Here is a 12683-nt window from a genome sequence, read left to right as displayed (position 1 = left end):
GCCTTCTCTTACTGCTGCTGAGGCTGATGAAGTCAATTGAAAATGTAGGATTGGCCAGAGCAGATCTGCCCTGTGGTCCACCTCGCCCAGTATTCTGTCTCTGACACATGGCCAGTTACGGATGATTTGGATGAAGATGAAAGACCCATGTTGGATAATTACAAAGTAATAAGCCTAAGAGAGAAGATTTGTTATAATCCTCATTAGCTATGTATCTGCTTATAACCTAAAGACATAATAATTTATGGCCTTAACTTTTTATCCCATATAAAAATTATATATTGTGGCAGATAATTCTCATTCTCCTTTAAAGATCTAGCTTATTAATTGCTAGGTGGCCCGAGTGCTATCCTGTGGAAGTGAGTTCTTGAGGTTAGTTACCACCTTGTTGAAATGATTCCTTTTCAGGAATTTTGTTGCTGTCCATTGAAACACCCTCTTTCCTGTTTTATGTGAAATCATAAATCAGAGACCCAAAATTTAACTTCTCTTGCCCATTCCACTGAACTCTGCCTCTCTCTGGGAAATCTGAATCCACAAGGAATGCAGGAGCACAACATCAGTCTGCTGGTTAGTAAGAAGAGAACAGCTACTGAGTGTGTGCATGTGCGTGTCTGGGGTGTGTGCAATTAGTGAGGTTCTTCTACAGCGACCTCTTGCAGAGGACTAGCAAGTACAACTCATAAATAATGGGAACACACCAGCAGACTACACCAGTCTAGCAATTGTAATATGGTATTTCAGTCTGGTCCCCCCTCTCACAAAACCCCTATTACTAGTCTCTCATAAGGGAAATAGGTATAGATATTTTGCAGGAGCTGCTCTGGGGACACTTTCTCAGCAACTGTCATGCTTCCACTAGGCCCACTTCTGGCCCATGGTATTCCTTACTTTCAAAACCAGCTGAAATTCACAGTAAGCTAACAGGGAAGGGTGGCATTTAATTGACTTTCTAGAAGAATGAGATTTCCCTTTGCTCTAAGATCAAAGAGGCCAAGTGGTACCTATTTTTCTTCTCATTTCTTTTTCTTCCAAAGGAGGGTTGAGTAATAACCCACATACCTTCAGCCCCCTCACTTCTTACCAACCCCAAACTGATTGATTTCAGTCAACCTTGAGCTATTTGATTAATGCTGGATCATTCACACGGTGGAGGAACAAATCTCTTACCATTACTGAGTATTATGCTAGCATGTCCTGCCTGTTGTTAGTAATGAAAGAAAATCCTATAGTGAGAAGGTACAAAACATACTATTTGCAGGAGTGTAGAGTCCAATCCAAAATCAAAAGCACCCAAACAATTTCAAACATAACCAGACCTTCAGTATGCCTAGGACTGAAGGCATACTTCAGTATGCCTAGATATGTGACCCTTCTGACAGTCTTATGCTAAGGAAATCCTCCAGCTCTCACTGCTGAAGATGACTTGCTGCCCAAAAAGAAATATAATATCAAATTAGCACCTGGTGGCTGTTCTGTCAAGGAAAACTAGATTTTCATAATCCAACCCTTTCAATTCAGCATCCAGCTCCTCTAAGCTATTGAAATAAACCTGATAGAAATGAATCAGCAGGTAGCCTAACTGAAGCAGCATGTGATCAGCCTAAAGCAAAATAGCTGCTTTTCACATTCCCTGATTTGTTTTTATGCTGGCTGTGAAAATTCATGAAGGAAGGTGTAATGTGATGAGAACTTAGCCCTGAGAGGTTCTGAGCCTCCTCTGCTCCCAGGACACTTGTCACTCAGTAGGATCTGGACCCTAAGTGATCACAGCTCTGCTGAAGAAAGGCTTATGAGAGAAACTACAGGTAATACATTAAATCTGGAGTCTTGAGTTTGTAAATGCAATGCAAACCTTTCCCAGCACTTGTGTCCCACTGACAGAAACCAAAATCGGGTAGGAAGGCCTTGCAGAAGGGCAGATACTAGAAGTACCAAGTTTCTACAGCATGTCCAGTAAGACAGCCAAGTGTATGAAGGTGGCCTAATGCTAGGTTCATGTCCATCAGGAGCTTGTTGTGGCCATGCCAAGTCAGGGGTTTTGCTGCTGTTAATCTTATTTGTCCTGCTAGAAGTAATAAGGTCTCAGCTAACTTCCTTTAAGGCTACTCAGTGATCCAGTTAATTTCAGCAGGAGCAAAGGAGTCCCCAGATTTTGACAGATGACTAAGCTGGTAAACTTGGAGAGAATTTTAGGTATGTGCATATTCTTCAAATTAACTCAGACAAAACAAAAAGGTGGGTTGTGTTTTCTTTAGCATAGAACAGAGAGATTTGGTCCATAAGGGAGAAGCTGACAGACAACCTGTCTGAAAAGTAAGAATGCTTTACTCTCTTAGACTTATTGTTGTGAAGCACAAGGGGGAATCTTTGTTTCATTTTTCTAAGAAAATATGTAAATGAGAAACAAGATGTGTTAGGTAGTAGTGTATATCCATCTAATTATTCCCAGTGCTGATAACTAATCAACTAGATTAGTGCCTCTAGGAACACAAAAAATGTTATGCATTCAATGTTTCTATTTCTGATCCCCCTCTGCTATAGATCCACAGTAACTAAGATGGAAACAGTAGACTTAAACAAAGGCAAAATTTTGGTGAATGAAAGAATTGTTTCCCTGTGTATGTCTGCCAGTATCTGGACAAATATCCACTCTGAATTAATGTTTATAATTACTAGGATACTGTTAGATAATTTTGCTTTAAAATTTATGGTCTTAGTGAAAAAAAATACAACGTTAAATATTAATAGATATTTTTTCATTATATATTTATCAATGGTGCTGGCTTCTTGTTGCATTTTAGCCTCTGCAGTAGTGCTTGATCCCCAGGCATTACGAGAGAGTCCAAGTGTAGGAGAAGCAGAGCTGACTGATCTACTGTCAATAAGGTAAAAAAGTAAATTGGACCCATAATGTGCTTTAAATCACTATTCACATTACAATTGGTAACTCAGGAGTTTCTGGGTTTATTTTAAAATACAAGGAGTCAAACATATTCTAAACATAATTCTAGCAAAGTCACATCAGAAGAAGAATTAGTCATGGTATTTAAATGCCAGTTTCCCCAAGAATTGTTCATTAAAAGCTTTTAAAATAATAAGAGGCCAACTCAAGATATGCAGAACTCTGCTACTATAACATGATTCTTCATGTTATACATGATCACAGCTTCCACCACCAGAACTAAGTCTGCTTCACTGACTTCTTTTCCTCACAGTCAGTGAACTGAGATTTTTGTGCACAACCACATACGCCCAAGGAAAACTTTTAATGTTTCCCCTAGGAAAAGGAGTGTAACATTGAGGTAAGCAGACCGAGAAGATCTTCCAAACACTATGTATTTAACACCCCCAATTTACACATTTGTCCTCAACTATTTTTCAAAAAGCAAAGAGCAGTAAGATACTTCTTTGGGAAGCAAATACACTACAGCCTTGAATACACTACAGCCTTGTATACAACTGCTGCCTTAAAACAGAAATGTGACTGAGCAGTATGGAGTGTACTCATGTTTTGTATCTGTAGCAAAGCTTCATCTAAAACATTCCCTTCATATGAAATATGTTATATTGTGTTTTCCTGTTTGAGAGGGTAGGGAAGAGATAAAGAAGTATTAGTGAGGCATAGTGGTCCCTTCACATTGGATGGTGCTTCTCAGCTGTTTCTTACCTTCAGTTACAGCTCCAGGTTTGGTCCTCTTCCAAAGTGATCTCCTCCTTTTGATTGAGTTGGTTGGCACCAGCTCCCTGTAAAACCCTGGAGGGTAAATCCTTCCTAAACCAAATAAATGATTGGGGGGTAGGGCTGTGTGATTTGACTACTGACTCCAGCCTCGCCAATGCCAGTGGAATTCATGAGAGAGAAATCCGGTGAAAAGCTACTTCCCAGTGACAAATTTCATTCTTAATTTCTATCAGTGCAACCTGTATTGGCACTTTTGGGTTTGCATGCATGGCACTGGAGATAAGTGTAGGCCCTTTGATTGGTTTAGCTGTGTTTTCTTTTAAGAAAAACATATTCTAACAATAGCCTTTTGCTGCAGCAATGTCATTATACGAACAAAAGACCCGCCAATATCCCATCATGTGTGAGAACTTCTATCCAGTTCAGCCCATAGGGATATCGTTTCCACTCCTCATGCAAACTTTATTAGCACTTGAGCCCTCTTTGTGCTGCGAAATTTCGTACACAGTCATGCAGCCACACCCCAAGCATCCCTTGTAAATGTGCTATGTCAGGTTGGGCTTAGGTATTACAGTAGCCCATGTGCTTTCATAAGGTCCCCACTGTGACTTACCCTGCTGGAAAATCTGGTACCAGTGTAGCAAAGCATTTCTTGCTTTAGGTATTTTCCAGGCAGAACTGCAGACTTCTACAGTGTGCACACTTCATACAGTTGACTTGGTGATTTTTTGCCAAGTTCACAGTCCTATGACACTTGAGGAAAGTGCAGAGCTTGGTTAGATACTTATTGTTGTGCTCAACTGTCTGATTCTGCAGTGTCCTGTTCCTACAAAACAGACAGGTATCTTTCTGAGATCTGTACATTTAATTAGGCACCTTTTCTATTTCACTTTGCTCCTTTTTGCCACTTGGATATTGCCATGTTCTTCGTTGAACCTTATAAAGTCCCATAAAAGTTCAACCCCCATGTTGAATATATACTGTTTGACTAAAGAGGACCATCACTTTCAGGAAGCAGGATTACATTCACCTAGCTGCCCTGAAAATATATCACAACTTACTTCCTCTCTCTTTTCCCATGAAGTCCTTTACTTTCATTTGTCACATAGTCTGTTGGTACCTATGGGATCTTTGAATAAAACCAAATTATATGGCCTCTGTGTGTGTGTGCGTGCAAATGTATGTGTGAGTATGCATGTGTATGTGTGCATGTGTAAGTAGCTAGCTAGCTGTCTCTTTCTGGCTTTAACGGACAGGTTGCTAATTGTGTTGACACGCATGGTTCAGGAAAGGGTTTAGATGAAACAATGGTTACAATGTTAACTGGAGCATTGGCATGAATCTATATGAATCTAATTAAAAATAAGTACACTACTTACACAGTATATATGCACACATATATTCATAAAACACATTCTGTTGGCCAAATGCTCTTGACTGGATGTTTGCCCAAATAAGATGTTTGCCTTCATTCAAAACATGAGACCCAGATTCGGTCCAGTGTATTTTTGTGAGTACCCATTCTGAAAGGAAGGCTGAAGTGTGCCTCTCGGAGCCTTGCGTGGTCTTTCAGGCACAAAATAAATAAAACAGTCCAGCTCAGCAGGCTTCACTAGCAAAGATGGGCATCCATGGGACGGTGCAGCTCTGGAACGATAATGTTGAGTTCAGTCACTCATTTCCATTGAATTGCAACATGTTCACCTGACAAAGGAGTAAAATCCAAGCAAAATAAATTAACTTGCCTGTTTGCTCCCCTTAAAAAGAACAGTAAAAAAATACCAAGTCTTTAAACAGTTAGCAACACAGTGTATTGAGAGACTCCCAAATACTCCAGGTTTGGAGCTTCTAGTATCCAAAGCGCCGTATCAAACAGCTCTTTCCCCACCTCACATACTCTGAAACATGTTGACTATGAATATCTTTACAAGTAATCTGAGTAATCCATTCCAAATGTGCAGTCACTAACAATTAACTTTCTTTCCCATGGTCTTTGCCAAAATCTTTTCAGGAACATGGTTAGCGTGTCTAGAAGACTGTAGATTGTCAGGAGGAGAAGAAATTGGTCAGTGAGCGTATTCCATATGTAATCCATGAGAACTGCAGGATTTCTAGAACTCATTTTGCGCCCATTTAGTTAGTGGGATGAAGAAGTACGTTTAGCTACAGCTGCCTATTTTGGTATCATGTTGGCCCTAAAAGTAGCATTTTATTCCTTTAAATCTTTTGCCCGATTGGGGGATTCTTCTTGTCCCAGAAGATTTGGGGGGATTTTTTTCTTCCATTTACACTCATACAAAGTTCAGTAAATGTTATTCCTCTTCTTAGATTGGGGGCATTTCCCTTCCCCTTTTGAATAAGATGATAAATGCAACAATTTTGGCTAGTTGATTTTGGGGTGAGGTTTTTATTTTGGTTTGGGGTTTTTCTTTGGTTAAATGTACATTGTCTCTCTATAGTCAAAATGTCTGTGACTGTAACAGTATGTATTTCTTTTACTGGAGAAAATAGACTTTTGGGATTTTGTTAACAGTACTAGTGACTTTGTGGAAAATGACAAGTTGCTATTTAGATCTGCTTAGTTAAGTACAGTACACTACAATACAGTATTTCTGAAAGCTAGAACATACAGTACACAATATATATAGCAATTCTATATCAATATATATACATAGTATAATCATTTAACTTTTGCATCTGCCTATGATCATAGAAAAATAATTTTTCACATGTATCATTCACAACCCAATCAGCTGCTGCAGCTATTTGAAGCATTTAACAATCATTATTACAGCTCTAGTGTGCTTTTTCATATTATTGGCTTCTTTATTGTCTTTACCAGTATTTTTTTCAGGCTTTTTAAAATCTCTATGTAGCAAGATGTAGGAAAGTAATGTTTTTAAGAAAAGGTAAAAACAGTATTAGGCTCTACAAAAAGTTAGAGATTGTTCCCTGCTACCCTTTCATAACAGAAGAACAATTAGTCAAGACAATTAAGGTTATCTATTAGCTCTCTTCTAAGATGTCCTGTTATTTCATTTGTAAAAGCGTATGTCACTTTCCTCTTCCATTCCTAGCCTTGGAGAAAGACGCCACAAGTGGCCTTTCACTCTTTCCAAGTTCTGTTTCTTTAAAGTTTTAAGATGTCCTAAAATTATCCTCCACGCTAATGTGGGGTAGAAGAAATATTATTCTTTGAACAGTTATGCTAAATGTGGCCAGTGGATTTTGCAAAGAATTGGATAAATAATACCTCCATCCATCGCTATTGATATATTCCAATTGCATCTTTACTTATCCACTTGATCCCCCCTTTTTAAATAAAAACAACCTCTGCAAGTTTGAGTTTCAGTTCAAAAGTTTTCCAAGGTGAGTGTTGCCTTTATCATCTTCACACCATGTTGCTGTTGGTTCTGAGTTTTGGGTCAGTCCCACTAGATTTTGATTGTTACCACAGAGCTGCTGAAAAAGATATCACTAAGGATATGTCAACATCTAGGTCCAAATAAGCCAGGGGAAGCTGATTGACAAGCAAGCCTTATGGCTTGGGGTGTCCTTTCTGTCTTCTCATCTTGCAACAGACGGCCCTGGCAGCAAGTCTAGATCCAAACTTTGTTAAGAGTGCAAACTTATGAGCACATGGGAATTTATGTTTCCTTTCCTAATTCAGGTACATCTCAGCTGACCTTCATTCCTTTGGTGGATAACATATCACTCCTAAATGAAAATGTGCAAAATCAAGTGGATGAGGGTTGTGGAGGAGGTATTAATTATATCTCATTTCTCCTAACTGTGAAGACTGAAAGAAATGAGAGATGGTCACATCAATTACAAACTGTGCTTTCACTGAGAATGAGGAAATCTGTGTCACTGCAAATCAATAAACTTAAACAGTTATTTTGGAGTGGGAAGAGAGGGAAGGAGTTACCTATGCCACATCTTGGGATAATAAAACGAGAACTTCAAGCATGGGAATCATCAAGTGCTGGCATTCCTTACAGACTCCTGTCATCTGCCATTTGCACTTATGTGGAGGCCACTACCACATCCTTTTTCTTTCTACTTGCAGTTTAAAAGTTATGGTCTTCCAGCAGTGATTTCTAAGTCCAGCTTTTCTTTATTCTGTGTATACCCATTTGTAAGGGAAGGAAGAGACTATCCTCTCAATATTAATTACGCAGGTAACAAAACCAGATTACCCTATTACATAAAGGATGGGCTTTGTCCTGTTAAGCCAAACAGGTGCCATTTCCCAAATTAATTCCAGTTAGCTGCTGCAACAGAGTGCTGATTCAGTGGTCCACATTTTCTGACCATGGTCTTTGCCTTTTCCTTTGACTGAATGCTGAATCATACATATTTTCGTAGAGAGTGTTCGCACTTCACTGAGAATGCCTGATCATTTAAATGGCTGTGTACCCATTCCACGCTTCCCCTGCTAATCCTTTGTAAGGTTCAGTAATTAATTTAGGATAATTACTAGTTTAATGTGTTTCTTGATTTAACTTCTTTGTTGCCTTTTATTTTTCCTAATGCTTTTTTAAACACCTCAGTTCATTTTGCATCCTATACAGTTTACAGTTTATATTTTTAGGCTAAGAAGTGGTTTTACAAACAGGATGGTACCAAACAGGTAGATTATCCACAGTAGAGATTGTACTTTTAGAACACAGTGTGTACAGATACAATTGCCTAAGGGAAAGTGAAACTAACAAAATAATCAGCTGGTGAACACTATTTTAACATATCTCTTACATAAAAGACAGTCAGTCATTTGTGAATCCAGAAATCTTGCTTTTTTTGAACGTGTATCCTTTCTTTTTCATTCTCTGAAGAAATACTAATCTTGAGAATTGTGATGTTCTAAGAAACTTGTATCATATGTGCATATTTTCTGCTTTTCTAAGGAGAGAGAAAACAGAAGGTGATACTGGCTTTACAGTTTTATAGATTCTTGCATTGGAGACTTTCCTTGAATGATACAAACATCAAGGGAAGACTCTGTCCAAATATTAGCTTTATTCTAGTGTATGGTTTTCATTATTACTTTCATTTTCCATCTCCTCGTTGACCAAGTAGACCTCCAGGGCTAATGCAAGCCATGGTCTCACGTTTCTGTGGTCGACAGCATTTATATTCAGCTCCTTTTTGCACTTCTTTTCTGTGTTGTACAGCTTTTGAGGAACACAACAGTTGAAGTAGGTAACACTGTCACCACGAGAGGGAGAAGCTTGTACTAAGAGAATGTTGCTCTATGCTACTGTGCAGGGACAGAAAGGGATTTTAAAGCTCTTTGCTGCAAGGTTGAATAAGAGGAGAGTCCCCTGCCTTGGGGGTGCTTGCACCAAAGACTGGGGGGCCTCTCAGGAGAGAGGAAGGCTTGAACTCCATACAAGGGACTTGCTCTTCACCCATGCCACTTAGAGGAAACGACTGAATCTCCAGTATCTGCTGCTGCTCTTTTTTTAATGTATGAATACATTTTACAAAATGTATAGTTCCTATTTATTGGTGGAAGAGGTGTCACACTTTGATTTAATGGAGTCAGAACTACTTATTCACAAGTATCTTCGACAAGTTTCATTGTCTTTTGGGGTGCCCTGTTTCCTTTGTCCTAATGCCAGGACGTAGCTTGGACTGCTGTGAAACTCATAGGGATCCTTTAAATCTGGAATTTATTCCCAGTTTCATATGTGCTGAGCATTCAGTCCCCTAGATCCTTGCTCCGAAGTTCAGATTCAAAGAAATTCTTACAATGAAATGAAGCAGAAAATTGGTGGTTTCCCGTAAACTCCACCCATAATGAGTTTTTGTTGTCAAACATGAGATAAATAGGCTGCTCAGTTCAGGCAGGGTGTACTGTGTGACCTTTCTTGTCAGCATCAGTGAGGTCTATACTTAATCCTGAAAATTGATTGGACCAATACTCTGTGGGCCAAATTCTGCAGGCGGGACCCACATGCTCTTTTGTTGACTTCAGTGCATTTTCTCTGACAAGGAAAGCATATGTAGTCCTCCAGAAAGCTGTAGTCCTAAACACTCATTTCATATACACCCTTTAAGATGTCACAGGACTTGCCCATAATTTAGTATGTTTCTGCCCAAAGTTTCTATTCTTCATAAAACTGACTCAAGATTTAATTTCACTCCACCAGGCAGATTTTGCCTGTGTTAAGGGCTCTGTGATTAAATAATCTCTCCTTCATGCTGGGAGGCTTAACTGAGAAGAACTATACAGTGCAGGACAGCTGCTTCCCTTTGAACAAGGCGTGGGAATTTTTTTGTCCAGAGAGTTGTAAATAGCCTTGAGTCTTTCATTCCACAGGCATGTAGCCTCTTTGGGTTTGACTGGTGATGGCGTGTTTATCTTAAAAAACTAAATAGTGAGCCACAACAGCTAGTGTAGATATATGATACACAGCGATTGCTTTTCCCTAATTTACACCCTTGCTGTGTTACTTTTCTATTGCCAGAACAATGTAAAAGCATTTGCGTATTTGGATATTTGGAGTAACTTGGTTCTAGGCTTCTGACTGCTTTACCCAGAAGTGCTCTGGACATACCTTTTCTGTAATGGTGATCACATATTCGTGTGGGTGAAATAAAGTTGTTTCTTTGTAATATCTGATTATATAACACCAAATTCAGGCTCTACATCAAACTGTTCTGTGGACTTTTTTTAAAAAAAGTGCTACTGCATTAAGCATGGGAACCCACATAGTCTAGTGTGAACTTAGAATTTCAGCAAACAGGTAGGACACCCTCAAAGTACACACAGCTGAACAGCAAGAAAATTCATTGCTGCTGATTTTACTGGCTAAATTGATGTTTATAGATTTTACAGAAGAGCTAGCGTGCATTATCTGTTTTGTGTCTTATGTATGCTCTGGCATGGGACACGCCACTGTAGCTCTGCACCCATAGAGACTGGATTTAGGTGCTGGCCTCTTGCCATGGCTAGTGATTCCATTGTGCTCTGTTTTTCATGATAGGCTCATTGGTAAAGGTAAACAGCAAAAGTCCTTATGGTCTGGCATTTTTCTGTTTTGGAGGTGGATATTCAGGATCCCTGCACCCTTATTTAGATTCTTTCTCTTAGTTTTTTTCCTTATTTCTGTGCATGTGAAACACTTCTCTGCACTAGAATGAAACAGTGTGCCTGGAGGCGAGGGCACAGTTCTTTTATCTTGGCAAGAGAAAAAGTAAGGAGGAACCTGCTTCTCGGTTATCGTTTGGTTTATTTGTTGCTACTTGTTTTTGTTTCTATTCTGGGGTGAGCTGCCATCTTCAACAAGGGACTGGGAGTGGGAGAAGAGGCAGAAGGCATGAGGAAGCATGTGCCTGAGCCTAAGTGAAGCAGCATGCAATACTCTATACACTGGGCAATTACAGTAAGATTAATATAGCAGCAGCAGTATTGCCCTAATGTGTTCCTTTTTCCATACATTTCCCTTTCTTGCTCCTCCTTCCCTGTTGTGGCCTCTTAGACTGTTTTAGTGGTTCCCCATGCTCCTTTCTAATAGTTAGATGGAGGCTCTTGTGGCTGTCCGAACTGAAATTAATCTCCAAACCAGTGGGTACCCCAAAGTCTTTGTTTTGTTTTCCCAAGTGATATCTTAATGAGTGGCAAGCCCTGGCAGATGTTTTATTTTGTTTAAAGAGATAGATAGGCTAAGGGAGGTATGGGCTGATGGGGATTCAGTAACCTGCTTGCCTTTGTTATTAGTGAGCTTTATTTTGTTTTTCTTATGTGTTTTCACTTTGAGGTACTTAAGAGCTTATATGCCTGTCAGTAAAATTCCTGCTTTTCCCACCATAGCCCTAGAAAGGCTGTGAAAAAAATCCTTTATATATATATATATATATACTCGTGTATTTGCAGGATGGGGAGGGAGTTGTCCATGCACATGCGTGTCTGCGTGAGAGGGAGAAAACTAAAGTTAGTGTTGATCTGTCCATTTCTTTTAGGGTGGCCACAGAGAGCTGCCACTTTGAAGAGTTGATTGCACTACAGAACCTTAGCTTGGGCACTGTTAAAATAAGGACTGTATATTGGGAACAGGGAAGCTTTTTAGGTTTTTTTATCCACACTTAAACATGCCCTTTGCAAGGTGTGCCCTTGCAAAGTTTGCATCTGACAACTTTGTGTAAAACCACTACTGACTTTTTTGCTGTATCCATTTAGTTCTCTCTTATTTCTGCAGCCCCCAAACAATGGCTTGTCTCCTTTCCAATTTCTGTCATTCGACTTACTATGTTTTCGATAAATGTCCTATCTGCTAATGAGATATCTACATTGAGTGGGAGGAGAGAAAATGAAGCATGTGAAAGTGTGGCTGGGAGACTGCAAATCCCCCTTTGTTTTGGGGCATTCGTATACTTTTACTGAGAGCTGACTTCTTGGGGGCTGGGTGGGGTGGGGAGGGAGTTTGTGCTTTTTTGGTCTGGATAAGGCTTTTTATTTTTGCACTAAGTATGACTGCACTGCACTGCATTGCACTACTGAAATGTATTTACATGTGGTGGGATTGGAAGGGGCCAATTAAGCAGGAAGGGAGAAGAGAAAGGGATAGGCACAGAAAACAGGATGTACCGTAAACCTGACCAGGTTGAAAGAGAACTGGCGTTTCCTTTACTTTAAGCAACTAGTCAGACACTGAGATAGCTGTATTGGATAGCTTCTGTAAAAAAAAAAAAAAAAAGAGAGAGAGAGAAAAGAAAAAGTTAAAAAAGGCACTATAAAAGAAACTGAAGAGGCATCACAGATTTCAGGGTGCTACAGGTCTTTTCCCCCCTTTTCCTAGAGAGTGTTCTTGTGGGCTGTGAGAGTTAAGAGAACTGCTCAGCATGAAAACCAACATAAGGCTTCAACATAAAGATACCAATTCCTAGTTCAGATGTCAAAACTTGCATTGTCAGGTAGGATCTCTTCAGAGAGAGGTTTGACTGTGATTAGCATCCCTTCTGTATAAGCATGAACTCTCAGCTCAAGAGTAAA

This window comes from Haliaeetus leucocephalus, unplaced genomic scaffold (genome assembly GCF_000737465.1).
Source record: "Haliaeetus leucocephalus isolate CR32 unplaced genomic scaffold, Haliaeetus_leucocephalus-4.0 Scaffold228, whole genome shotgun sequence".
Classification (NCBI taxonomy): domain Eukaryota; kingdom Metazoa; phylum Chordata; class Aves; order Accipitriformes; family Accipitridae; genus Haliaeetus; species Haliaeetus leucocephalus.
Note: the sequence above shows the minus strand (reverse complement) of the source record.